The 20,256-nt window shown below is 38.5% G+C and overlaps 29 non-coding genes across 29 annotated transcripts; all 29 read right to left on the bottom strand.

Moving 5' to 3' along the window:
• Nucleotides 1-632: 632 nt before the first annotated feature.
• Nucleotides 633-704, bottom strand: TRNAG-UCC (transfer RNA glycine (anticodon UCC)). Its single transcript has one exon. It is a non-coding gene; the product is annotated as a tRNA-Gly (tRNA).
• A 1,111-nt stretch (nucleotides 705-1,815) lies between these two features.
• TRNAG-UCC (transfer RNA glycine (anticodon UCC)) lies at nucleotides 1,816-1,887 on the bottom strand. Its single transcript has one exon. It is a non-coding gene; the product is annotated as a tRNA-Gly (tRNA).
• Nucleotides 1,888-2,821: 934 nt separating this feature from the next.
• Nucleotides 2,822-2,893, bottom strand: TRNAG-UCC (transfer RNA glycine (anticodon UCC)). The gene has a single exon. It is a non-coding gene; the product is annotated as a tRNA-Gly (tRNA).
• A 942-nt stretch (nucleotides 2,894-3,835) lies between these two features.
• On the bottom strand, nucleotides 3,836-3,907 carry TRNAG-UCC (transfer RNA glycine (anticodon UCC)). The gene has a single exon. It is a non-coding gene; the product is annotated as a tRNA-Gly (tRNA).
• Nucleotides 3,908-4,845: 938 nt separating this feature from the next.
• Nucleotides 4,846-4,917, bottom strand: TRNAG-UCC (transfer RNA glycine (anticodon UCC)). Its single transcript has one exon. It is a non-coding gene; the product is annotated as a tRNA-Gly (tRNA).
• A 965-nt stretch (nucleotides 4,918-5,882) lies between these two features.
• On the bottom strand, nucleotides 5,883-5,954 carry TRNAG-UCC (transfer RNA glycine (anticodon UCC)). The gene has a single exon. It is a non-coding gene; the product is annotated as a tRNA-Gly (tRNA).
• Nucleotides 5,955-6,909: 955 nt separating this feature from the next.
• TRNAG-UCC (transfer RNA glycine (anticodon UCC)) lies at nucleotides 6,910-6,981 on the bottom strand. The gene has a single exon. It is a non-coding gene; the product is annotated as a tRNA-Gly (tRNA).
• A 2,112-nt stretch (nucleotides 6,982-9,093) lies between these two features.
• On the bottom strand, nucleotides 9,094-9,165 carry TRNAG-UCC (transfer RNA glycine (anticodon UCC)). Its single transcript has one exon. It is a non-coding gene; the product is annotated as a tRNA-Gly (tRNA).
• Nucleotides 9,166-11,136: 1,971 nt separating this feature from the next.
• Nucleotides 11,137-11,208, bottom strand: TRNAG-UCC (transfer RNA glycine (anticodon UCC)). The gene has a single exon. It is a non-coding gene; the product is annotated as a tRNA-Gly (tRNA).
• Nucleotides 11,209-12,996: 1,788 nt separating this feature from the next.
• Nucleotides 12,997-13,068, bottom strand: TRNAG-UCC (transfer RNA glycine (anticodon UCC)). Its single transcript has one exon. It is a non-coding gene; the product is annotated as a tRNA-Gly (tRNA).
• Nucleotides 13,069-13,139: 71 nt separating this feature from the next.
• TRNAG-UCC (transfer RNA glycine (anticodon UCC)) lies at nucleotides 13,140-13,211 on the bottom strand. The gene has a single exon. It is a non-coding gene; the product is annotated as a tRNA-Gly (tRNA).
• A 1,625-nt stretch (nucleotides 13,212-14,836) lies between these two features.
• Nucleotides 14,837-14,908, bottom strand: TRNAG-UCC (transfer RNA glycine (anticodon UCC)). The gene has a single exon. It is a non-coding gene; the product is annotated as a tRNA-Gly (tRNA).
• Nucleotides 14,909-16,757: 1,849 nt separating this feature from the next.
• On the bottom strand, nucleotides 16,758-16,829 carry TRNAG-UCC (transfer RNA glycine (anticodon UCC)). The gene has a single exon. It is a non-coding gene; the product is annotated as a tRNA-Gly (tRNA).
• A 70-nt stretch (nucleotides 16,830-16,899) lies between these two features.
• On the bottom strand, nucleotides 16,900-16,971 carry TRNAG-UCC (transfer RNA glycine (anticodon UCC)). The gene has a single exon. It is a non-coding gene; the product is annotated as a tRNA-Gly (tRNA).
• Nucleotides 16,972-17,183: 212 nt separating this feature from the next.
• TRNAG-UCC (transfer RNA glycine (anticodon UCC)) lies at nucleotides 17,184-17,255 on the bottom strand. The gene has a single exon. It is a non-coding gene; the product is annotated as a tRNA-Gly (tRNA).
• A 70-nt stretch (nucleotides 17,256-17,325) lies between these two features.
• TRNAG-UCC (transfer RNA glycine (anticodon UCC)) lies at nucleotides 17,326-17,397 on the bottom strand. The gene has a single exon. It is a non-coding gene; the product is annotated as a tRNA-Gly (tRNA).
• A 212-nt stretch (nucleotides 17,398-17,609) lies between these two features.
• TRNAG-UCC (transfer RNA glycine (anticodon UCC)) lies at nucleotides 17,610-17,681 on the bottom strand. Its single transcript has one exon. It is a non-coding gene; the product is annotated as a tRNA-Gly (tRNA).
• Nucleotides 17,682-17,751: 70 nt separating this feature from the next.
• On the bottom strand, nucleotides 17,752-17,823 carry TRNAG-UCC (transfer RNA glycine (anticodon UCC)). Its single transcript has one exon. It is a non-coding gene; the product is annotated as a tRNA-Gly (tRNA).
• A 70-nt stretch (nucleotides 17,824-17,893) lies between these two features.
• Nucleotides 17,894-17,965, bottom strand: TRNAG-UCC (transfer RNA glycine (anticodon UCC)). The gene has a single exon. It is a non-coding gene; the product is annotated as a tRNA-Gly (tRNA).
• A 70-nt stretch (nucleotides 17,966-18,035) lies between these two features.
• Nucleotides 18,036-18,107, bottom strand: TRNAG-UCC (transfer RNA glycine (anticodon UCC)). Its single transcript has one exon. It is a non-coding gene; the product is annotated as a tRNA-Gly (tRNA).
• A 70-nt stretch (nucleotides 18,108-18,177) lies between these two features.
• TRNAG-UCC (transfer RNA glycine (anticodon UCC)) lies at nucleotides 18,178-18,249 on the bottom strand. The gene has a single exon. It is a non-coding gene; the product is annotated as a tRNA-Gly (tRNA).
• A 212-nt stretch (nucleotides 18,250-18,461) lies between these two features.
• Nucleotides 18,462-18,533, bottom strand: TRNAG-UCC (transfer RNA glycine (anticodon UCC)). Its single transcript has one exon. It is a non-coding gene; the product is annotated as a tRNA-Gly (tRNA).
• A 213-nt stretch (nucleotides 18,534-18,746) lies between these two features.
• TRNAG-UCC (transfer RNA glycine (anticodon UCC)) lies at nucleotides 18,747-18,818 on the bottom strand. Its single transcript has one exon. It is a non-coding gene; the product is annotated as a tRNA-Gly (tRNA).
• A 635-nt stretch (nucleotides 18,819-19,453) lies between these two features.
• TRNAG-UCC (transfer RNA glycine (anticodon UCC)) lies at nucleotides 19,454-19,525 on the bottom strand. The gene has a single exon. It is a non-coding gene; the product is annotated as a tRNA-Gly (tRNA).
• Nucleotides 19,526-19,595: 70 nt separating this feature from the next.
• On the bottom strand, nucleotides 19,596-19,667 carry TRNAG-UCC (transfer RNA glycine (anticodon UCC)). The gene has a single exon. It is a non-coding gene; the product is annotated as a tRNA-Gly (tRNA).
• Nucleotides 19,668-19,737: 70 nt separating this feature from the next.
• On the bottom strand, nucleotides 19,738-19,809 carry TRNAG-UCC (transfer RNA glycine (anticodon UCC)). Its single transcript has one exon. It is a non-coding gene; the product is annotated as a tRNA-Gly (tRNA).
• Nucleotides 19,810-19,879: 70 nt separating this feature from the next.
• Nucleotides 19,880-19,951, bottom strand: TRNAG-UCC (transfer RNA glycine (anticodon UCC)). Its single transcript has one exon. It is a non-coding gene; the product is annotated as a tRNA-Gly (tRNA).
• Nucleotides 19,952-20,021: 70 nt separating this feature from the next.
• TRNAG-UCC (transfer RNA glycine (anticodon UCC)) lies at nucleotides 20,022-20,093 on the bottom strand. Its single transcript has one exon. It is a non-coding gene; the product is annotated as a tRNA-Gly (tRNA).
• A 70-nt stretch (nucleotides 20,094-20,163) lies between these two features.
• Nucleotides 20,164-20,235, bottom strand: TRNAG-UCC (transfer RNA glycine (anticodon UCC)). Its single transcript has one exon. It is a non-coding gene; the product is annotated as a tRNA-Gly (tRNA).
• Nucleotides 20,236-20,256: the final 21 nt, after the last annotated feature.

Below are 20,256 nucleotides of genomic sequence, written 5' to 3'. Positions count from 1 at the left end.
TTGCAAAGGCAAGATCTGCAAAGACCATTATTTGACCTATACATTCTGTCTAAAACTAGAACCACGTCTTTATCTAAGATTAGTTGATTTTATATTTTTCTGGGCTATATTTAGAATGCTTTTCATTCTCTCTAATGTGTACACAACTGCACCTTTCGGAAATAAGTACTTTAGCTTTTGATTATGAAAATTTACTGCGGAAAGTAGAGAGACACCTTGGCAAGCGAGTCTTATGTGCACTGTACCTAATGGTAACCTCGAGACCGCTGCAGTTGTATATACTCTGATTCTGACCTTTAGCCTAAGCTTTGCATCTAGGTGCCTTTTATGTTCAGACATAAAAACAAAAAGACATTCAAGATCTAGTTTGAGTCTTGAATTTTGACAGATCAAGCTTGACATGCAGGGCGTGTTTGGTATTCACGGTGAATGCAGAAATTGTATCTTGGCTAAGCATTAGGTTATTGTATTGGTAGTGGTAATAATGGGACAAGGGATTTTATTGTTTGTTTTATTGTTTGTGTTCATTTCTTACCATAGACAAATTTAGCAAGTAAGAGTATCTCTTAGTAATTAATCTATTCAAAGGGGACATCTGATTAGTAACCTGAATTTTATCAAAATGATTGATTTGCGATGGCCGGGAATCGAACCCGGGTCAACTGCTTGGAAGGCAGCTATGCTAACCACTATACCACCATCGCATGATGTTCTTACTATTGAGAAGGAAATATAACTAGATTTTTCCTCCAAGGAACATCATAACCTCAGTAGGTGGTGGACAGTGCTGCCATTCGGATCACGGCTGGTGGTGGATGTTATCGTGTGATGTCACAAATAATCAAGGCATAATATATTAATCCAACAATTTCATTGTCATTTTGTGCCAAATTGTTTACATATATGAAGATCCAAAGACATTTTCAGAAAATGGAGAAATCCTTAATAGAAACCTTATGAAAAAAGAGAAATTATGCTAAAAGCTGCTGAAGCTCTCATAAAAAAGAAGGAAAAAAGTTCTTCTGTATCATAAGAGCCCTGATTAGAAGGCTCACATTTGGAACTGGTGTGATGCTGTGATGAAAATTGGAAGAGACCAATAAAATACCACTTTTCATTGTATGAGAACAGCTTGGTTCCTTCATAGTGTCTGATAGTCGTTATTGTCCCTCCTCAACTCTAGCGACCATCCCTCTGAGGTCAAAGTGTACATGCCAAGGCAAAATCTGCAAAGACTAGTATTTGATATGGACATTCTGTATAGTTTTAACTGGGACTACATATTGGAGGTAAAGCAGAGGTTTAACTCTATTAGCTTCTGGCGTATGTGTAGAATTCTTCTCATTCTACCTAATATATAGACAACTGCACATTTCTGGAGTAGGTGTCACACTCTAGCTTATGATTTAACAGTGTTCCGTTGGGAGGTAGAGCTGCAGAGTCGCAATGAAGCTGTATAGGCGGTTCACTTTGCCTTAGGGTAGCCTGTTGTACCTTCCGTAGCCACTAATCTTAACGTGTCCTCTAGCCAAAGCTTCATACCTACAGTAAATGCATATCTTCTAAATACTCAGCAGCATAAAATCATGAACGAAGTTCCAGAATTAGTATGAAACTTAGATTTTGTCATATCTTACTCGTAACTTGGAGCATGATTGATGCTGTAGAAATTGGATAATCTATTTAGTACTAACAAGGGGATAAATGACTTTTATTGTTCTTGTTATTTCTTACCTTTGGTATTGATTTATAACCAATTTATTCATATGACTCATCTGATTTGTAATCTGAATTGCATTATCAAAATGATAGATTTGCGATGGCCGGGAATCGAACCCGGGTCAACTGCTTGGAAGGCAGCTATGCTAACCACTATACCACCATCGCATGGAATGAAAGTAACTGAGCTGGTAATTTAACTGGATATCTCCTCCAGAGAGAGTCATAACCTCGAGAGCTGGCGGCTGCTGTCTTATAACAGGTGGTGCCTGCCATTGTGTGATGTCATAGCCCAAGAAGACGTGTTGTAGTGACCCAAGCTTAAATTATCATTTTGTGTTGATTTATTATTCATGTATGAAGATATGAAGACAATCTCAGCTAGTGGGGAAGTAATTAATAAATTGATATTTCTAATAATCTATTTATGAGAGCAGAGCTAACCATAATATGGATAAACATTTTAGAGGCATAAAAAACTACCAGGGTTACACATGTATATTTTAAATTTGTGTTAAATCCTGATTGATTTCTAGAATATTTTTTATTTTTTTATTTTTTAGCAAGGGCATCTTTCTTCTGTTGTTCTGGGTCAAATTCAGAATATTTTCCAGTCTGCCTAATTAATACACATCAGTACCTTTTTTTGGAAGAGTGTCTTAGCTTTTGACAAGAGTTTTTTGTGAGGCAGTAGAGCTTCGCCTTAGTTAGGGACTCTTACAGGCTGTACGCTTTGCCTTAGGGTAACCTGTAGGTAGAATCTTCCTTAAAGCTGCCCCAATTGTAGTTCTATATTTGTTCTTTTTTCTATTTTTGCCTTTTTGTATATTGTTTTGAGGGTTATTCACATTAGCCTGACAGTTCCTGTAGGTGCCTATAGTTGAAGGTAACCTCAATCTGTCTTTTAGCCAAAAACTTCACCTGTTGGTATTCATGGACATTGCAGAAATTATACCTTGGCTAAGCTTTTGATTATCATCAGTTCAGTGATAATGAGACAGTAATAACCTGTAATAACTGCTTGTGTTATTTCTTATCTTGGATATATATAGTTTGAAGGAATGTCAGTTTCTAATCAGATTGCTTATCAAAATGTTTGATTTGCGATGGCCGGGAATCGAACCCGGGTCAACTGCTTGGAAGGCAGCTATGCTAACCACTATACCACCATCGCATGGAATGAAAGTAACTGAGCTGGTAATTTGACTGGATATCTCCTCCAGAGAGAGTCATAACCTCTAGAGCTGGCGGCTGCTGGATTACAACAGGTGGTGACTGTCATTGTGTGACGTCATAGCCCAACAAGACTTATTGACCTAAGCTTAAATTATCATTTTAAGTTGATTTATTTTTCATGTATGAAGATATGAAGACAATCTCAGCTAGTGGGGAAGTAATTAATAAATTGATATTTCTATTAATCTATTTATGAGAGCAGAGCTAACCATAGTATGGATAAACATTTTAGAGGCATAAAAAACTACTAGGGTTACACGTGTCGTATACTTCAAATTTGCGTTAAATCCTGATTGATTTCTAGAATATTTTTTTATTTTTTTTTTAGCTAAGACATCTTTCTTCTGTTGCTCTGGGTCAAATTCAGAATATTTTCCAGTCTACTGAACCTTTTTTTCTGGAAGAGTGCCTTACCTTTTGATAAGAAAGTTTTTTGTGAGGCAGTAGAGCTTCACCTTAGTTAGGGACTCTTACAGGCTGTACGCTTTGCCTTAGAGTAACCTGTTGGTAAGATCTTCTTTAAAGCTGCCCCAATTACAGTGCTATATTTGTTCTTTTCTCTATTTTTGTCTTCTTGTATATTGTTTTGAGGGTTATTCCCATTAGCCTGACAGTTCCTGTAGGTGCCTATACTTGAAGGTATCCTCAATCTGTCTTCTAGCCAAAAACTTCGCATCTAGGTTACTTATATATTTGAAGGGCAGATTTGGTATTCATGGACATAGCAGAAATTATACCTTGGCTAAGCTTTTGATTATCATCAGTTCAGCGATAATGAGACAGTAGTAACCTTTACTGCTTGTGTTATTTCTTATCTTGGATAAATATAGTTTGAAGGAATATCGGTTTCTAATCAGATTGCTTATCAAAATGTTTGATTTGCGATGGCCGGGAATCGAACCCGGGTCAACTGCTTGGAAGGCAGCTATGCTAACCACTATACCACCATCGCATGGAATGAAAGTAACTGAGCAGGTCATTTAATTGGATATCTCTCCTTCAGAGAGTGTCTTAACCTCGAGAGCTGGCGGCTGCTGGCTTACAACAGGTGGTGCCTGCCATTGTGTGACGTCATAGCCCAAAATTTTCATTTTGAGTTGATTTATTTTTCATGTATGAAGATATGAAGACAATCTCAGCTAGTGGGGAAGTAATTAATGAATTGATATTTCTAATAATCTATTTATGAGAGCAGAGCTAACCATAATATGGATAAACATTTTAGCGGCATAAAAAACTACCAGGGTTACACGTGTCGTATATTTTAAATTTGCGTTAGATCCTGATTGATTTCTAGAATATTTTTTTTTATATTTTAGCAAGGGCATCTTTCTTCTGTTGCTCTGGGTCAAATTCAGAATATTTTCCAGTGCCTAATTAATACACAACAGTACCATTTTTTGGAAGAGTGCCTTACCTTTTGATAAGAAAGTTTTTTTGTTAGGCAGTAGAGCTGCACCTTAGTTAGGCACTCCTACAGGTTGTACGCTTTGCCTTAGGGTAACTTGTAGGTAGAATCATCCTTAAAGCTGCCCCAAATGTAGTGCCATATTTGTTCTTTTCTCTTTTCGTCTTCTTGTATATTGTTTTGAGGGTTATTCCCATCAGCCTGACAGTTCCTGTAGGTGCCTATAGTTGAAGGTAACCTCAATCTGTCTTTTAGCTAAAAACTTCACATCCAGGTTACTTATATATTTGAAGGGCAGATTTGGTATTCATGGACATTGCAGAAATTATACCTTGGCTTATCTTTTGAGCTTTTGATTATCATCAGTTCAGCGATAATGAGGCAGTAGTAACCTTTACTACTTGTTTTATTTCTTATCTTGGATAAATATAGTTTGAAGGAATATCGGTTTCTAATCAGATTGCTTATCAAAATGTTTGATTTGCGATGGCCGGGAATCGAACCCGGGTCAACTGCTTGGAAGGCAGCTATGCTAACCACTATACCACCATCGCATGGAATGAAAGTAACTGAGAGGGTAATTTAACTGGATATCTCCTTCAGAGAGAGTCATAACCTCGAGAGCTGGGAGCTGCTGGATTACGACAGGTGGTGGCTGTCATTGTGTGATGTCATAGCCCAACAAGACGTTATATTGACCCAAGCTTAAATTATCATTTTGTTTTGATTTATTTTTCATGTATGAAGATATGAAGACAGTTGCAGCTAATTGGGAAGTAATTAATAAATTGGTATTTTTAATAATCTATTTATGAGAGCAGAGCTAAATATAGTATGGATAAACATTTTAGAGGCCTAAAGAACTGCTAGGGTTACAAGTGTTGCTGTATACTTGAAATTTGTGTTAAATCCTGATTGATTTCGAAAATATTCTTAATTTTTTTTTTTTTTTTTAGCTAGAATATCTCTTCTGTTGCTCTTGGTCAGATTCAGATTATTTTTCAGTCTGCCCAATGAATACAGAACTGTACCCTTTTTACAAGATTGCCTTACCTTTAGATTGGACAGTTTTCTGTGAGGCAGTAGAGCTTCCCCTCAGTTAAGGGAGTCTTGCAGGCTTTACGCTTTGCCTTAGGGTAACCTGTAGGTAGAATCTTTCTTGAAGCTGCCCCAATTATAGTGCTATATTTGTTCTTTTCTCTATTTTTGTCTTCTTGTATATTGTTCTGAGGGTTATTCCCATTAGCCTGACAATTTCTGTAGGTGCCTATAGTTGAAGGTAACCTCAATCTGTCTTCTAGCCAAAAAATTCACATCTAGGTTACTATATATTTGAAGGGCAGATTTGGTATTCATGGACATTGCAGAAATTATACCTTGGCTAAGCTTTTGATTATCATCAGTTCAGCGATAATGAGGCAGTAATAACCTTTACTGCTTGTGTTATTTCTTATTTTGGATAAAAATAGTTTGAAGGAATATCAATTTCTAATCACATTGGTTATCAAAATGTTTGATTTGCGATGGCCGGGAATCGAACCCGGGTCAACTGCTTGGAAGGCAGCTATGCTAACCACTATACCACCATCGCCTGGAATGAAAGTAACTGAGCAGGTCATTTAATTGGATATCTCCTCCAGAGAGTGTCATAACCTCAGAGCTGACGGCTGCTGGCTTACAACAGGTGGTGGCTGTCATTGTGTGACGTCATAGCCCAAGAAGACGTGTTGTAGTGACCCAAGCTTAAATTATCTTTTTGTGATGTATGGAGATATGAAGACAATCTCAGCTAGTGGGGAAGTAATTAATAAATTGATATTTCTAATAATCTATTTATAAGAGCAGAGCTAACCATAGTATGGATAAACATTTTAGAGGCATAAAGAACTGCTACGGTTACAAGTGTCGTTGTATACTTTAAAATTGCGTTAAATCTTGATTTATTTCTAAAATAGCCTTTTTTTTGTTTTAGCTAGGACATCTCTCTTGTTGTTCTGGGTCAGATTCAGAATATTTTCCAGTCTACCTAATGATTACATAACAGTACCTTTTTTTAGAAGAGTACCTTACCTTTTGATCAGAAAGTTTTCTGTGAGGCAGTAGAGCTGCGCCTTAGCAAAGGAGTCTTGCAGGTTGTAGGCCTTCACTTTGCGTAAGGGTAACCTGTAGGTAGAATCTTTCTTGCCACTGTCCCAATTTTATTGCTATATTTGTTATTGTTGAAATTCTTGTGTCATCTTGTATATTGTTTAGAAGGATATTTGCATTAGCCTGACAGTTCCTGTAGGTGCCTGTAGTTGAAGGTAACCTCTGTCTTCTAGCCAAAAACTTCACACCAATTACTCTTATATTTGACGGGCAGATTTGGTATTCATGGACATTGCAGAAATTGTATGTGGCTAAGCTTTAGGTTATCTTCCTTTCAGTAATAATGAGACGGTAATAACCTGTACTGCTTGTGCTATTTCTTATCTTGGATAAATATAGTTTGAAGGAGTATCTGTTTCTAATCAATTTCTGATTAGATTAGATAAAAATGATTGATTTGCGATGGCCGGGAATCGAACCCGGGTCAACTGCTTGGAAGGCAGCTATGCTAACCACTATACCACCATCGCATGAGATGAAAGTAACTGAGCAGGTCATTTCACTGGATTTCTCCTTCAGAGAACGTCAGAATTTCACGAGCCGTGAGCTGTGCCACTGGCCCTAGGGGAGGTGGTGGCTGTCATTGTGTGACGTCATAACTCAGTTAAGGCGTGTTTTTAGTTGCGCATCGTTTCAATGCTCATTGGTTGTCAAATTTATTTTACATTAGAAGATCTGAAGACATTATCAGTTGTTGGGGATTCCTTAATAGATTGCCTTATTGATAAATATGATGGAGATTTTTCATTTAAAGAAATAGAGAAATTAATAGGAAAGTGTTAGTTTTAAAGACGTGTTTATAAAAATAAAGGTAACTATAAAATGGATAGACTTTTTTTGAGGCATCAAGAATTACTAAGGTCATCGTTGCGTACTTTAAATTTACGCTAATACCTGATTGATTTCTGAAAGTTTTTGTTTTGTTTTTAATACTAGAGCACTCAAAATACTTTGTTTCTTCTAATTTTTAAACTTTAAGATTATAAAACTATTGTAAAAAGAATATCCATCTTTAGCATTAGAATCTCTCTTCAATTTTTTATTATTACTATCTTAGTTACAACCCTAGTGGGAGAAGCAGGACACTACAAACCCAAGGGCTCCAAGGTACAAAAAAAGAATAGCCCATTGATGAAAGATAATAAAATAAATAAACTACAAGAGGAGTAATGAATAATTAAAAATGAATAAATAGCGAATGTGTGTTTATAGAAGTTCATTAGAAATAATCCTAAGATAAACATATAATACAGCATGTTCATTCGAGGCTAAATTTAATTATAAAAAAGTGTAGTGCACATTCTCAGACTCTTGGACCTCATCAGTAGCCCATTGCATCCTCCACAAGACGTCTGAGTTGTAGATCGAGTTTATTATAGTAGAAGTTTTGAAGGTGGTCCCTGCACCATAGGATTGCCAGTGAGCTTTAGTGCTAAAGATGCTTAATACCAGAAAAAAAATAACTATTCTGCACTTTAAGACCTGTACCAACCGTGTGTCACACGATCGTACATAAATTATTTTGTATATATTATGCTTGTATCTGCGCTCTTCCCTCGCAGTAAAAAGAACCAGAATAGACATGTCTGCGTGTCGCCTATGTAACATTGTCATTTTCTCGAACATGTATTTTCCTGTTGCCTTGAGGTTTTGTTTATAAAGGAGAGTGTTCTTTAATAAAGTTATGCCTTTGAGTCATAACCTTTCTCTCGGCCGTCACAGACCCCAGATTAATGGGCTCCCTTTTGGAAATAATAAGATGCTAGGATGAAAATCAAAAGGAATCCGTCAAGTACCACTGCTCATGGTGTGAGAGCAATTTGGTCTTCTCAGATTGCTCTATTGGTCGTTATTGTCCCTCTTCAACACCAACAACAATCTTTCTGAGGTTTAATTGTGCTTGGCAAGGCAAGGTCTGCATACACCTTAATTTTTTTTTAAGTGGGATGTCTGCAGACACCTGTATTTGGCATGGACATCTTGACCTTCTATAGCAAGGAGAACATCTTTCTTCTAAACTAGTCAAAGCTGTGTTTTGTTGTGGGTCAAATACAGAATATTTTACAGTCCGCCTAATGTATACACAACTGTACCTATTGGGAATAAGTGCCTCGCCTTTTGATTAGAAAGTTTTCTGTGAGGCAGTAGAGCTGCACCTTAGTTAAGGAGTCACAGGCTTTACGCTTGGCCTCAGGGTAACCTGTAGGCAGAATCTTACTTGAAGCTGTCACAATTATAGTGCTATATTTTTTCTTGTCTCTATTCACGTGTCCTCTTGTATACTGTTTAGAGGGCTATTTCCATTAGCTTGACTTTTCCTATTGGTGCTTTAGTTGAAGATAACCTCAATCTATCTTCTAGCCAAAAACTTCACATCCAGATTACTTGTACATTTGAAGGGCATTCATGGACATTGCAGAAATTGTATCTTGGCTAAGCTTTTAGTTATTATCATTTCTGCAATAATGGGACAGAAATAACCATTACTGCTTGAGTTATTTCTTATCTTGGATAAATGTAGTTTTAAGGAATAGGGGTTTCTAATCAATTTTAGATTAGATTGCCTATCAAAATGATTGATTTGCGATGGCCGGGAATCGAACCCGGGTCAACTGCTTGGAAGGCAGCTATGCTAACCACTATACCACCATCGCATGAGATAAAAGTAACTGAGCAAGTCATTTCACTGGATTTCTCTTCCAGAGAACGTCAGGACTTCACGAGCCGTGAGCCGTGCCACTGGCCTTAGGGGAGGTGGTGGCTGTCATTGTGTGACGTCATAACTCAGTTAAGGCATGTGTTTAGCCTCTCATCATTTCAATGCTGATTGGTTGTCAAATTTATTTTACATTAGAAGATCTGAAGACATCAGATTGTTGGGGAGTCCTTAATAGATTACCATATTGGTAAATATGATGGAGATTTTTTTATATAAAGAAATAGAGAAATTGAAATGAAATTGTTAGTTTTAAAGTTATATTTATAAAAACAGAGTTAACTATAAAAAGGGTAAACTTTTTTTAGTGGCATCAAGAAATACTAAGGTCATCGTTGCATACTTTAAATTTGCGTTAAAGTATGATTGATTTCCAAAATAGTGTATTTCAATACTAGAGCAGTCAAAATGCTTAGTTTCTTCTAGTTTTTAACTTTCAAGATTATAAAACGATTGTAAAAAGGTTATCCCTGTCAAGCATAAGAATCTTTTCGATTTTATTATTATCACTATCTTAGCTAGTGGGAGAAGAAGGACGCTATAAATCCAATGGTTTCAACGGGGAAAATAGCCTTGTGAGGAAAGGCTATTAACAAACTACAAGAGAAGTAATGAACAACAAAAAATAAACGAATAGGGAAATTGTATTTATAGAAGTTAATTAGAAGTAATCACAATAAGATAAGCATCTAATACAACAGGTTCATTAGGAGCTGAATTTAACTATGAAAGATTTAGTGCATATTCTCAGTTTGCTACTCTCTTGGGCCTTATCACTATAGTCCATTTCTTTTATCGAGGCAGATTTGCACCGACTCGCAGCGGTGCCCTTTTAGCTCGGAAAATTTTCCTGATCGCTGATTGGCTAGAATTATCCCGTCCAACCAATCAGCAATCAGGAAACTTTTCCAAGCTAAAAGGGCACCGCTGCGAGTCTGTGCAAATCTGCATTGCTAAATGAAATTGACTATAGTCCATTGCATCCCCAACACTACGTCTTAGGTGTAGGTCCAGTTTATTATAGTTGATGTTTTGAAGATGGGTCATTGCACCATGATTTTACCACTGGGCTTGTATTAAAGATGCTTGATGCCAGAAAAAAATCACTATTTTGCGCTATAAGAGCCCAGATTAAAAGGCTCACTTATGGAACTAATGATATGCTAGGATGAAAATCAAAAGAAAGCAGTCAAGTACCATTGCTCATGATATGAGAGCTATTTGGTCTTATCAGAGTGATCTATTGATCATCTTTGTCCCGCCTCAACACCAACAATCGTTCTGTATTTGATATGGACATTCTGTCCTTTAGTTAAGACAGCATCTTCTAAAATAGTCAAAACTGTATTTTGTGCTGGGTCAAATTCAGAATATTTTTCAGTCCACTTAATGTATACACAAGTGTACCCTTTTGGAATAAGTGCTTTACCTTTTGATTATAAAACTTTCTGTGAGGCAGTAGAGCTGCACCTTAGCAAAGGAGTCTTACAGGCTGAAGGTTACTTTGCCTCAGGGTAACCTGTAGGTAGAATCCTTCTTGACATTGTCCCAATTTTATTGCTATATCTGTTATTGTTGCAATTCTTTTGTTATCTTGTATATTGTTTAGAATGGTATTTGTATAAGCCTGACAGTTCCTGTAGGTGCCTCTAAATGAAGGTAACCGTAGTCTGTCTTCTAGCTAAAAACATCGCATCCAAATTACTTTTATATTTGAAGGACAGATTTGGTATTCATGGACATTGCAGAGATTGTACCTTGACTAAGCTCTTGGTTATCATCATTTCAGCAATAATGAGAAAGTAATAACCTTTACTGCTTGTGTTATTTCTTATCTTGGATAAATATAGTTTGAAGGAGTATCGGTTTCTAATCAATTTCTGATTAGATTAGATAAAAATGATTGATTTGCGATGGCCGGGAATCGAACCCGGGTCAACTGCTTGGAAGGCAGCTATGCTAACCACTATACCACCATCGCATGAGATGAAAGTAACTGAGCAGGTAATTTCACTGGATTTCTCCTCCAGAGAACGTCAGAATTTCACGAGCCGGTGAGCTGTGCCACTAGCCTAATGGGAGGTGGTGGCTATGATTGTGTGTCGTCATAACTCAGTTAAGGCGTGTTTTTAGCCTCGCATCGTTTCAATGCTCATTGGTTGTCAAATTTGTTTTACATTGGAAGATATGAAGACATTATCAGCTTGTTGGGGAGTCCTTAATAGATTACCTTATTGATAAATATGATGGAGATTTTTTTTATATAAAGATATAGAGAAATTGAAATGAAATTGTTAGTTTTAAAGTTATATTTATAAGAACAGAGTTGACTATAAAAATGGTAAATGTTTTTTAGAGGCATCAAGAATTACTAAGGTCATCGTCGCATACTTAAAATTTGCGTTAAAGTATGATTGATTTCCAAAATAGTGTATTTCAATACTAGAGCAGTCAGAATGCTTAGTTTCTTCTAGTTTTTAACTTTGAGATTATAAAACGATTGTAAAATGATTATCCCTGTCAAGCATTAGAATATCTTCGATTTTATTATTATTACTATCTTAGCTAGTGGAAGAAGAAGGACGCTATAAATTCAAGGGTTCCAGCGGGGAAAATAGCCTTGTGAAGAAAGGCTATTAACAAACTACAAGAGAAGTAATGAACAACAAAAAATAAACGAATAGGGAAATTGTATTTATAGAAATAAATTAGATGTAATCATAAAAGATAAGCATCTAATACAACAGGTTCATTAGGAGCTAAATTTAATTATGAAAGATTTAGTGCATATTCTTAGTCTGCTACTCTCTTGAGCCTTGTCAGTAGTTCATTGCATCCCCCACACTACGTCTTAGGTGTAGGTCCTGTTTATTATAATTGTTGTTTTGAAGATGGGTCGTTGCACCATGATTTTACCACTGAGCTTGTATTAAAGATGCTTAATGTCAGAAAAAATCACTATTTTGCAACATAAGAGCCCATATTAAAAGGCTCACTTATGGAACTAATGAGATGGTAGGATGAAAATCAAAAGAAATCAGTCAAGTACCATTGTTCATGGTATGAGAGCAATTTGGTCTTATCAGAGTGATCTATTGGTCATCTTTGTCCCTCCTCAAGAACAATCGTTCTGTATTTGATATGGACGGTCTGTCCTATAGTTAGGACAGCATCCTCTAAAATAGTCAAAACTGTATTTTGTTCTGGGTCAGATTCCGAATATTTTTCAGTCCTCCTAATCATAATGTATACACAACTATACCCTTTCGGAATCAGTGCCTTACCTTTTGATTAGAAAATTTTCTGTAAGGCAGTAGAGCTGCACCTTAGCAAAGGAGTCTTACAGGCTGAAGGCCTACACTTTGCCTCAGGGTAACCTGTAGGTAGAATCCTTCTTGACATTGTCCCAATTTTATTGCTATATCTGTTATTGTTGCAATTCTTGTGTTATCTTGTATATTGTTTAGAAGGGTATTTGCATAAGCCTGACATTTCCTGTAGGTGCCTCTAAATGAAGGTAACCGTAGTCTGTCTTCTAGCTAAAAACATTGCATTCAAATTACTTTTATATTTGAAGGGCAGATTTGGTATTCATGGACATTGCAGTAATTGTATCTTGGCTAACCTGTAGGTTATCATTCTTTCAGCAATAATGAGAGAGTAATAACCTTTACTGCTTGTGTTATTTCTTATCTTGGATAAATATAGTTTGAAGGAATATCGGTTTCTGATCAATATTTGATTAGATTGCTTATCAAAAGGGTTGATTTGCGATGGCCGGGAATCGAACCCGGGTCAACTGCTTGGAAGGCAGCTATGCTAACCACTATACCACCATCGCATGAGATGAAAGTAACTGAGCAGGTCATTTAGCTTGATTTCTCCTTCAGAGAAGGTCAAAATGATCTATATTGCGATGGCCGGGAATCGAACCCGGGTCAACTGCTTGGAAGGCAGCTATGCTAACCACTATACCACCATCGCATGAGATGAAAGTAACTGAGGAAGTCATTTCACTGTATTTTTCTTCCAGAGAACGTCAGGACTTCACGAGCCCTGAGCTGTTTCACTGGCCTTACGGGAGGTGGTGTCTGTCATCGTGTGACGTCATAACTTAGTACAGAGTGTTTTTATCGGCACATTGTGTTGCTACTTAATGTTTGTCAAGTACATTTCATATTAGGGGGTTTGAAGACTCAGCTTTTGGGGGAGTCTTTAATAGATAACCTTATTGATAAATATAATGGGGCTTGTTTATTGATAAAGAGAGAAACAAATTATTTTTAATATTCTATTTATGAGAGCAGAGCTACCTATGATATTGATAAGCTTTTTAGAGGCATCAGGAATACTTTTTTTCTTATATACTATTATATATTTTTAAATCAAAATACTTATTTTCTTCAAGTATTTTTTTAACTTAAGGAAAGATAATAGAACTTTTATAAAAATGTGATTCCTCTCCATCATTAGACTGACTTTATTTTATGACAGAATGCATAGTGAATATATGTTTATTGAAATTAATTAGAAATAATCATAAGATAAATATCTAATTGAGCAGCTTCATTCGATGCTAATATTGATTAAGAAATTTTCTTGCACATTCTCAGTCTACTAATTCTTTTACTTCACTGCACTAAGAGATATTTAATTTAAGAACAAAGAACTATTCTATGTTTTAAAGACCAATCATGAATGGCAGAAGCAAGGGACAATGTTCTAAAGACTGAACATCTATACATATGATCAGCGCCAAAGCCCCCTCTCCACCCAAGCTAGGACCAGGTAGTGCCAGGGAATCGTTGCTGATGACTCAGCAGATAGACCTATAGGCTCCCTCAAACTCCCCATCCTTAGCTCACAAGGATGGTGAAGTTGCAGACACTACAAGAAACTATCGAGGTTGAGCAGGACTCCAACTCCGGTCTGGCGATCGCCTGGCAGGGACGTTTCATGTAGGCCACCGCAACCATAAGAGCACCGATAAAAAGACTCACTTTTTGAAACAAATGAGATGCTATGATGCAATTCAACAGGAATAAGTCAAATACCACTGCTCATGGTATGATAACAAATTGGTGTCATCAGATTGATCTATTGGTCGTTATTGTCCCTCCTCCACACTAACAACAATCGTTCTGAGGACTAGGTGTGCTTGCCTAGGCAAGATCTGCAGTCATCTGTATTTGACATGGCCATTCTGTCCTCCTTTAGCCAGAACATCTATCAGCTAAAATAGTCAGAATATTTTTCATTCCACATAATGTATACACAACTGTAACTTTTGGGAATAAGTGACTTACCTTTTGATTAGAAAGTTTTCTCTGATTCAGTAGAGCTGCACCTCCAGTGGAAGGTAACCTCAATCTGTCTTCTAGCTAGAAACTTCACTTCCAGATTACTTGTATATTTGAAGAGCAGATTTTTTATTCATTGACATTGCAGAAATTGCACCTTGGCTAAGCTTCTGGTTATCATCATTTCAGCAATAATTAGACAGTAATAACCATGACCGCTTGTGTTATTTCTTATCTTGGATAAATATAGTTTGAAGGAGTATCTGTTTCTAATCAATTTCTGATTAGATTAGATAAAAATGATTGATTTGCGATGGCCGGGAATCGAACCCGGGTCAACTGCTTGGAAGGCAGCTATGCTAACCACTATACCACCATCGCATGAGATGAAAGTAACTGAGCAGGTCATTTCACTGGATTTCTCCTTCAGAGAACGTCAGAACTTCACGAGCCGTGAGCTGTGTCACTGGCCTTGCGGGAGGTGGTGTCTGTCATCGTGTGACGTCATAACTTAGTAAGGCGTGTTTTTATCAGCACATTGTGTTATTATTTAATGTTTGTCAAGTACATTTCATATTAGGGGGTTTGAAGACTCAGCTTTTGGGGGAGTCTTTAATAGATAAATTTTTTGATAAATATAATGGGGCTTGTTTATTGATAAAGAGAGAAACTGAAATTATTGTTAATATTCTATTTATAAGAGCAGAGCTAACTATGATATTGATAAGCTTTTTAGAGGCATCAAGAATACGTATTTTCTTATATACTATTATATATTTTTAAATCAAAATACTTATTTTCTTCAAGTATTTTTTTAACTTAAAGATATAGAACTTTTATAAAAAAAATATGATTCCTCGCCATCATTAGACTGACTTTATTCTATGACAGAATGCATAGTGAATATATGTTTATAGAAATTAATTGGAAATAATCATAAGATAAGTATCTAATGGAGCAGCTTCATTCGATGCTAATATTGATTAAGAACATTTTCTTGCACATTCTCAGTCTACTAATTCTTTTACTTCACCGCACTATGAGATATTTAATATAAGAACAAAGAACTATTCTATGTTTTAAAGACCAATCATGAATGGCAGAAGCAAGGGACAGTGTCCTAGAGACTGAACATCTATACATATGATCAGCGCCCAAGCCCTCTCTCCACCCAAGCTAGGACCAGGTAGAGCCAGGGAATCGTTGCTGATGACTTAACAGATAGACCTATAGGCTCCCCCAAACTTCCAATCCTTAGCTCACAAGGATGGTGAGGTTGCAAACACGAAGAAACTATTGAGGTTGAGCAGGACTCAAACTCAGGTCTGGCGATCACCTAGCCGGGACGTTTCCAGTAAGCCACCGCAACCATAAGAGCACCGATTAAAAGTCTCACTCTTGAAACAAATGAGATGCTATGATGCAAATCAACAGGAATCAGTCAAATACAACTGTTCATGGTATGAAAACAAATTGGTGTCATAAGAATGATCTATTGGTTTTTATTGTCCCTCCTCAACAATAACAACAATCACTATGAGGACTAAGTGTGCTTGCCTAGGCAAGATCTTCAGACACGTGTATTTGACTTGTCCATTCTGTCCGCCTTTAACTAGGATTCTATCAGGTAAAATAGACATCTGTATTTTGCTCTGGGCCAATCTCAGAATATTTTTCAGTCAGTCTAATGTATACACAACTATACCTTTTGGGAATAATTGCCTTACCTTGTGATTAGAAAGCTTTCTGTGAGGCAGTAGAGCTGCACCTTAGTTAAGGAGTCTACAGGCTGTATGCCTTGCCTATAAGTATCTCGTTGATACCTCCAGTGGAAGGTAACCTCAACCTGTCTTGTACTCTAAACATCCCATTTAGATTAATTGTATATTTGAAGGGCAGATTTAGCATACGCTACCAGGGGCTAAGCGATGTCAGGCAGGGCAGATGATCGGGACTACGGTCTACCCCAAAACCAAAGCAAAGTTCTTCAAAAAGAAGGCAACCGTGCTTACGAGTTGGGAAAAAGCACGTTAATAGAAGATGATTTAGTATTCATGGACATTGCCGAAATTGTATCTTGACTAATCTTTAAGTTGTCAAAATTTCTTTAATAAGAAAGCAATAGTATCCTTAACTGATTGTATTATTTATTATCCTAGGAAAAAATGTAATTTGAAGCAGTATCGGTTTCTAATCAATTTCTGATTAGGTTAGATCAAAATGATAGATTTGCGATGGCCGGGAATCGAACCCGGGTCAACTGCTTGGAAGGCAGCTATGCTAACCACTATACCACCATCGCATGAGATGAAAGTAACTGAGCAGGTCATTTCATTGGATCTCTCCTTCAGAGAACGTCAAAATGATAGATTTGCGATGGCCGGGAATCGAACCCGGGTCAACTGCTTGGAAGGCAGCTATGCTAACCACTATACCACCATCGCATGAGATGAAAGTAACTGAGCAGGTCATTTCTCAGGATTTCTCCTTCAGAGAACGTCAAAATGATAGATTTGCGATGGCCGGGAATCGAACCTGGGTCAACTGCTTGGAAGGCAGCTATGCTAACCACTATACCACCATCGCATGAGATGAAAGTAACTGAGCAGGTCATGTCACTGGATTTCTCCTTCAGAGAACGTCAAAATGATGGATTTGCGATGGCCGGGAATCGAACCCGGGTCAACTGCTTGGAAGGCAGCTATGCTAACCACTATACCACCATCGCATGAGATGAAAGTAACTGAGCAGGTCATTTCACTGGATTTCTACTTCAGAGAACGTCAAAATGATCGATTTGCGATGGCCGGGAATCGAACCCGGGTCAACTGCTTGGAAGGCAGCTATGCTAACCACTATACCACCATCGCATGAGATGAAAGTAACTGAGCAGGTCATTTCACTGGATTTCTAAGTCGGAGAACGTCAAAATGATCGATTTGCGATGGCCGGGAATCGAACCTGGGTCAACTGCTTGGAAGGCAGCTATGCTAACCACTATACCACCATCGCATGAGATGAAAGTAACTGAGCAGGTCATTTCACTGGATTTCTACTTCAGAGAACGTCAAAATGATCGATTTGCGATGGCCGGGAATCGAACCCGGGTCAACTGCTTGGAAGGCAGCTATGCTAACCACTATACCACCATCGCATGAGATGAAAGTAACTGAGCAGGTCATTTCACTGGATTTCTCCTTCAGAGAACGTCAAAATGATAGATTTGCGATGGCCGGGAATCGAACCCGGATCAACTGCTTGGAAGGCAGCTATGCTAACCACTATACCACCATCGCATGAGGTGAAAGTAACTGAGCAGGTCATTTCACTGGATTTCTCCTTCAGAGAACGTCAAAATGATAGATTTGCGATGGCCGGGAATCGAACCCGGATCAACTGCTTGGAAGGCAGCTATGCTAACCACTATACCACCATCGCATGAGGTGAAAGTAACTGAGCAGGTCATTTCACTGGATTTCTCCTTCAGAGAACGTCAAAATGATAGATTTGCGATGGCCGGGAATCGAACCCGGGTCAACTGCTTGGAAGGCAGCTATGCTAACCACTATACCACCATCGCATGAGATGAAAGTAACTGAGCAGGTCATTTCACTGGATTTCTACTTCAGAGAACGTCAAAATGATCGATTTGCGATGGCCGGGAATCGAACCCGGGTTAACTGCTTGGAAGGCAGCTATGCTAACCACTATACCACCATCGCATGAGATGAAAGTAACTGAGCAGGTCATTTCACTGGATTTCTCCTTCAGAGAACGTCAAAATGATAGATTTGCGATGGCCGGGAATCGAATCCGGGTTAACTGCTTGGAAGGCAGCTATGCTAACCACTATACCACCATCGCATGAGATGAAAGTAACTGAGCAGGTCATTTCACTGGATTTCTCCTTCAGAGAACGTCAAAATGATCGATTTGCGATGGCCGGGAATCGAACCCGGGTTAACTGCTTGGAAGGCAGCTATGCTAACCACTATACCACCATCGCATGAGATGAAAGTAACTGAGCAGGTCATTTCACTGGATATCTCCTTCAGAGAATGTCAAAATGATAGATTTGCGATGGCCGGGAATCGAATCCGGGTCAACTGCTTGGAAGGCAGCTATGCTAACCACTATACCACCATCGCATGAGGTGAAAGTAACTGAGCAGGTCATTTCACTGGATATCTCCTTCAGAGAACGTCAAAATGATCTATATTGCGATGGCCGGGAATCGAACCCGGGTCAACTGCTTGGAAGGCAGCTATGCTAACCACTATACCACCATCGCATGAGGTGAAAGTAACTGAGCAGGTCATTTCACTGGATATCTCCTTCAGAGAACGTCAAAATGATAGATTTGCGATGGCCGGGAATCGAACAGGGTCAACTGCTTGGAAGGCAGCTCTGCTAACCACTATACCACCATCGCATGAGATGAAAGTAACTGAGCAGGTCATTTCACTGGATTTCTCCTTCAGAGAACGTCAAAATGATAGATTTGCGATGGCCGGGAATCGAACCCGGGTCAACTGCTTGGAAGGCAGCTCTGCTAACCACTATACCACCATCGCATGAGGTGAAAGTAACTGAGCAGGTCATTTCACTGGATTTCTCCTTCAGAGAACGTCAAAATGATAGATTTGCGATGGCCGGGAATCGAACAGGGTCAACTGCTTGGAAGGCAGCTCTGCTAACCACTATACCACCATCGCATGAGATGAAAGTAACTGAGCAGGTCATTTCACTGGATTTCTCCTTCAGAGAACGTCAAAATGATAGATTTGCGATGGCCGGGAATCGAACAGGGTCAACTGCTTGGAAGGCAGCTATGCTAACCACTATACCACCATCGCATGAGATGAAAGTAACTGAGCAGGTTATTTCACTGGATTTCTCCTTCAGAGAACGTCAAAATGATAGATTTGCGATGGCCGGGAATCGAACCCGGGTCAACTGCTTGGAAGGCAGCTATGCTAACCACTATACCACCATCGCATGAGATGAAAGTAACTGAGCAGGTCATTTCACTGGATTTCTCCTTCAGAGAACGTCAAAATGATAGATTTGCGATGGCCGGGAATCGAACCCGGGTCAACTGCTTGGAAGGCAGCTATGCTAACCACTATACCACCATCGCATGAGATGAAAGTAACTGAGCAGGTTATTTCACTGGATTTCTCCTTCAGAGAACGTCAAAATGATAGCTTTGCGATGGCCGGGAATCGAACCCGGGTCAACTGCTTGGAAGGCAGCTATGCTAACCACTATACCACCATCGCATGAGATGAAAGTAACTGAGCAGGTTATTTCACTGGATTTCTCCTTCAGAGAACGTCAAAATGATAGATTTGCGATGGCCGGGAATCGAACCCGGGTCAACTGCTTGGAAGGCAGCTATGCTAACCACTATACCACCATCGCATGAGATGAAAGTAACTGAGCAGGTTATTTCACTGGATTTCTCCTTCAGAGAACGTCAAAATGATAGATTTGCGATGGCCGGGAATCGAACCCGGGTCAACTGCTTGGAAGGCAGCTATGCTAACCACTATACCACCATCGCATGAGATGGAAGTAACTGAGCAGGTCATTTCACTGGATTTCTCCTTCAGAGAACGTCAAAATGATAGATTTGCGATGGCCGGGAATCGAACCCGGGTCAACTGCTTGGAAGGCAGCTATGCTAACCACTATACCACCATCGCATGAGATGAAAGTAACTGAGC

Source organism: Palaemon carinicauda, chromosome 45 (genome assembly GCF_036898095.1).
Source record: "Palaemon carinicauda isolate YSFRI2023 chromosome 45, ASM3689809v2, whole genome shotgun sequence".
Taxonomy (NCBI): domain Eukaryota; kingdom Metazoa; phylum Arthropoda; class Malacostraca; order Decapoda; family Palaemonidae; genus Palaemon; species Palaemon carinicauda.
This window is presented reverse-complemented; position numbering and strand designations above follow the sequence as displayed.